The sequence below is a fragment of the Physeter macrocephalus genome, chromosome 12, assembly GCF_002837175.3.
Source record: "Physeter macrocephalus isolate SW-GA chromosome 12, ASM283717v5, whole genome shotgun sequence".
In the NCBI taxonomy this organism is placed as follows: domain Eukaryota; kingdom Metazoa; phylum Chordata; class Mammalia; order Artiodactyla; family Physeteridae; genus Physeter; species Physeter macrocephalus.
The window spans coordinates 90,603,503-90,608,552 of NC_041225.1; positions in this window are offsets into that span (position 1 = coordinate 90,603,503).

A 5,050-nucleotide genomic window follows, 5' to 3' on the forward strand; every position below is an offset into this window, starting at 1 on the left:
CCCCCAGCCCCGCCCCCCATTCCCTGCATCTGTGCAGCGCTGTCCCCGCCTGAGCATCCCTCCCTCCTCGGAGCCCCTCCCCCTCGGCATCCGGGTGCAGTGGGTGAACCTTCCCCGTGGCCCAGGGCTGCGCTCGTTCCTCGCCACCTGTCCTCTGCCTCCACTCCTGGGGTCCTTGAGGATGGAGATGACACCCCCACGGGAGCGGTTCTGAACTAATCACTTGAGTTCATCAGGATTGGCTGGGACAAGCACGCAGCTCTCTGCTCACCTCCACGCTTTATCCGTCTTGTTCCACATCTTCAACGCCTTCCCTCTCTCTCTGTTCTCTCCAGCTGCTCCAATACTAACCATCCGCTAAGAACAAGCTCAATTCCCACCTCCTCCGTAAAGCCCTCCAGGACTACCCTCTGTTGATTCTTTTCCCTCTGAGATCCTAGAGCACGCTATACCAACCAGTTTTCAGGGGGAAATTCTTTGCCTCTCCTCCTGTGTGTTCATCTTTTCTCTCCAACTCGACTATAGCGTTCTTGAACGGAAATCAGTATTACCGAGTGACTGAATATACTTTTCACGAGTAAGAAAATCAACTTAGGATTTTTTAACTTTACAGTAATGCGAAAGCAATACGCATTCAGTAGAAACTACTTCGACTTTTGAATTTTGAGCTTTCCTCGGGCCCACCGTATGGGGAAAGACACTTCCTCCTGATGCTGGGTGGCAAAGCCCCAGCTCCCCACCAGCCACGCGACCACACCAGGAGACAGCGGATAGATGCAACCACCACGGACCCAGACAAGCACTCTGCTTGTCAGTACAGTAGTCAATAAATTACACGAGATGGTCAGCACTTTATTAAAAAATAGTCCTTGCATTAGATGATTTTGCCCAACTATAGGCTAACCTAGGTGTTCTGAGTGCACTGAATGTAGGTGAAGCTAAGCAGTGATGTTTGACACGTCAGGTGTATTAAATGCATTTTCAATTTATGATATTTTCAACTTACCATGGGTTTACTGGGACGTAACCCCATGGTAAGTTGAGGAAGATCTGTACAACAGAAGCAGCAGCCAAGGAACCAGTAGGAGAAATAATGGTTTTTATTTAAAGACAGTCACGGCATGGAAGCAACCTAAGTGTCCATCAACAGATGAATGGATAAAGAAGATGTGGCACATATATACAATGGAATATTACTCAGCCATAAAAAGAAATGAAACTGAGTTATTTGTAATGAGGTGGATAGACCTGGAGTCTGTCATACAGAGTGAAGTAAGTCAGAAGGAGAAAAACAAATACCGTATGCTAACACATATATATGGAATCTAAGAAAAAAAAAATGTCATGAAGAGATTAGTGGTAGGATGGGAATAAAACACAGACCTACTAGAGCATGGACTTGAGGACATGGGGAGGGGGAAGGGTAAGCTGTGATGAAGTGAGAGAGTGGCAGGGACATATATGCACTACCAAATGTAAATTAGATAGCTAGTGGGAAGCTGCCGCATGGCACAGGGAGATCACCTCTGTGCTTTGTGACCATGAGAGGGGTGGGATAGGGAGGGTGGGAGACGCAATAGGGAAGAGATATGGGAACATATGTATATGTATAACTGATTCACTTTGTTGTAAAGGAGAAACTAACACACTATTGTAAAACAGTTATACTCCAATAAAGATGTTAAAAGTAAAAAAAAGTAAACTCCCGATAAGTGTCTGTGCTCGCCCGGCCCAGGAGAGAGCTTGCACTCCTTGAGGGACACATGAAAGGCTGAGTGAATGTCTGCCTGTGGTCCATTACCTGGTGCACGCGTGTGTGAATTTCTGCGGCGAGTTCTTAATTTCTGTAGTTTCTGCTGACTTGACACGGTGGTTGGCAAATGGTGACGTGTTTCATGCATTCAGCACATGATCGTGGTTACAAATAAACAGTTTGTTTTGTACTGACACCTCCACAGAGAATTTACTACTGAATATCCACTTTACAGAAGAGAAACTGAGGCGTAGGATGTGAAGTGACTGAGTAAGAGGAAGGATTCAGACAATTGGTGTTAGTAAATTAACCCTGCAAGGAGGCCGTTAGCCTGCGGTGGCTCTAGTGATGAGGCCGCCTAGGTAAACCAACCAAAATCTAAGCCTGTCAACGCCTCAGGGTAACGAACACCGCTGAGGACAACCAGTCACAAACTACCAACTAGGCTATAAAGCTATAACAAGTCAGTCAGTTCCTTGCTTTGCTTCTGCCCTTTTAAAATAAAAATCTCTGCAGCTCCTGTGGCTGGAGTGCTCCTCACCACTTCCGCTTTGGTGGTGCCTGAACTGAATCTATTTTTATGCACATAAAGTGTTAAAATTTTAAATATACCTCAGTTTGTCTTTTAACATTGGCCGTAGAATTTGGATTTGTGTCCTGTTTCTAGAACAGTGGTCGTCCTCTGGTCAGGCCTTAGACGTTACGTGTACAACGTTCCTCTTCTACCACCGCCTTCTGGATGCCTCCACCCACTACCAGCTCCTGCGCATCAGATCCCATAGATGTGGTCAGCAATGGCGTTTACATGCAGCATGCTCACATTATAACATCGCAGACACTCCTCCATCCTCCAGCCAGCGTGTGAAGTGAACCATTACCATTCCTGTTGAAGAGCGTGCTGTAACCACTTTCCCAAACACAGCCCCAGCTGTGTGTGTACCCCAGCTGACCCTGGGTAACCACTCTTCTGAACTTGGTCTCCATCACTGCCATGGATGTCTTTCTATTTAGGCTACATTTTTAAGTACTCTTAAACCACACATAGTATTCTACTATGTTTTCTCTTGTTACTTGCTTTTTTTAGTGTTATGTTTGCTAGGGTCATCCAACATTTTTAAGTACTCTTAAACCACACATAGTATTCTACTATGTTTTCTCTTGTTACTTGCTTTTTTTAGTGTTATGTTTGCTAGGTTCATCCATGCTAACACGTAAAGATCTGTGTAGTTCATGTACTTTCCTCACTATGTAGGATTCCCATGTAGGGAAATACAATAATTTATATTGCATTTTCCTGTTGATGGACATTTAAATTGTTTCCAATTTTCAATATGATTCCTTTTTAAAAAAATTTTATATACTTTTTAAATGTTACTTTACATTTACAGTTATTACAAAATATTGGCTATATTCCCTGTGTTGTACAATACATCCTTGAGCCTATCGTACACCCAGTAGTTTACATCTCTCACTTCCCCACCCCTGTATTGCCCCCTCTTCCTCCTCCACACTGGCAACCATTAGTTTGTTCTCTTTATCTGTGACTCTCCTTCTTTTTTGTTATATTCGATAGATTGTTGTATTTTTTGGATTCCATATATAGGTGATATCCTACAGTGTTTGTTTTTGTTTGACTTATTTCACTTACCACAATGCCCTCCAAGATCATCTATGTTGCTGCAAATGGCAAAATTTTCGTTCTTTTTTAAGGCTGTGTAGTATGCCATTGGTTATATGCACCGCATCTTCTTTATCCATTCATCTCTTGATGACACTTAGATTGCTTCCATATCTTGGCAATTGTAAATGCTGATGCTCTGAACATTGGGGTGCATGTATCTTTTCAAATACATGTTTTTGAAAACACGTGTTTTTGTTCTTTTTGGATTTATACCCAAGAGTGGAGTTGCGAGGTCATCTGGTAGTTCTATTTTTAGTTTTTTGAGAACCCTCCATACTGTTTTCCACAGTGGCTGCACCAGTTTACATTCCTACCAACAGTGTACCAGGGTTCCCTTTTCTCTAAAAATTGTAAATTTTCTTCCTAGGGGTAATTGAGATGATAGTTGAATAATAACAAGATCAGGTGAAGTCTAAAGAAATTGTAGAAAAACTGGATAAAGTAAGAAAGCATCTGTTTCCTGGCATCTGAATGTTAGAGAGACACCAAGACATGTGGGCCACGTTCTGGAGAGAAGGGAAACACAGACGCAAGTTTGACATTTGGTGCAGCTTTTCTCCTTGGGGCATTTGCTGATTGAAATCTTACAGCCTAGGAGCTGAAAAGCCACGGGGTTCAAAAGACTCTAACGACAGAAGCCAAATGTCAAGAGCCGTTTTACATTGATAAAAAGCATTTTAACGATGTAGAAGCAGAAAATGAAAAGAAAGAACTTTGCATTACATTTAATAAAAGTTTAGGGAGATCTTTGTGGTATATTAGTGAACTTATTTGTGGAAAATTAAGCCATGTACATTGTGTTGGAGAGACATCAAGAGTTCAAGAATTCTCACAATTTGAGTACACAATTGCCTTACATGTAGGCATGGTGGCAACCATTTACATAACAATGATTTGGAGGATGTTGTGTTAGTCAGCTCTTGCTCTGATAATGCTTTGGAAAAAATTGCACCAAACTCAGTTACATAAACAAGAATTTATTTTTCTTGGACCTATGGGCTAGCTGCAGTGGCTCTCTTTTAGACCTCTAGATGGCTGGTTTTGCTCCGTGTTTTGGGTCAGTTTGAGGTCTGTCACACACATCTTCTTCTGGAGCCCAAGTGTGAGGCCACAGCTCCCAGGCCCTGTCTTCTCACAAAGTTCACTGAAACATAAGAGGTGAGCCCAACTGCACAAGCCCATTTAAGGCCTCTGCTGCTCATTTAAGGCCATCATATCTTCTCACACTTCATTGGCCAAAACATGTCACAGATCTAAGCTGTATTTAGAATATGTGTATTTGTTTAAAGTTGGGTGCTCTCACAGAAGAATATTGCATTTTGGACAGTGTTACCTTAGCATTTTCATTGGCATTTGCAAACGTGATAAATGTCTTGTACCCTTTTTCACCTTTGAGAACTTTTTGAATTTGTGGGACCATTTCAACGGGAAAAGAGGAAGGTATACTTTAGAACTCAACGCTACTTATGGCATTGTTGGGAGAAGAACTAATGAGATAAGGTCAATACAAATGAAAGATTTGGGATTCACATATTCATCATTAACATTAGCATTCTACAGAACATTCCTGGAGAATTGTGATGCTTGCTTTATGTGATTTCCCTCATAAATCATTA